This window comes from Octopus bimaculoides, chromosome 1, assembly GCF_001194135.2.
Source record: "Octopus bimaculoides isolate UCB-OBI-ISO-001 chromosome 1, ASM119413v2, whole genome shotgun sequence".
Taxonomy (NCBI): domain Eukaryota; kingdom Metazoa; phylum Mollusca; class Cephalopoda; order Octopoda; family Octopodidae; genus Octopus; species Octopus bimaculoides.
In genome coordinates, this window is record NC_068981.1 from 25302029 (window position 1) to 25302459 (window position 431).

A 431-nucleotide genomic window follows, 5' to 3' on the forward strand; every position below is an offset into this window, starting at 1 on the left:
TATATATATGTGTGTGTGTGTGTGTGTGTGTGTGTGTGTGTATGTATATATATATATTCATTTATATTTATATATATATATACATACATACATACATAATATATATATGCGTGTGTGTGTGTATGTATGTGTATATGTATATACATGGGGAGAGAGTAAGAGATGCAGGGAGAGACAGAGGAGGAAAGAGAGTGTGGTGTATGTATGGGGGTCTTAAAAGACATGTTAGGATCCACAATGAGCAGAACTTACTTGCAGGTATTGGTAGTGCAAATCAGAGGTGCAATATGTGTGGGTGTTTTTTCAAAACACTGTCTGGTTTAAAAAGCCACATCAGACGCCATGAAAGGGCTAAGGTGTAGGTGCAGGAGGTGGTCAAACTCTGTTTAAGGAGTAGACAACCACCATATATATATATATATATATATATA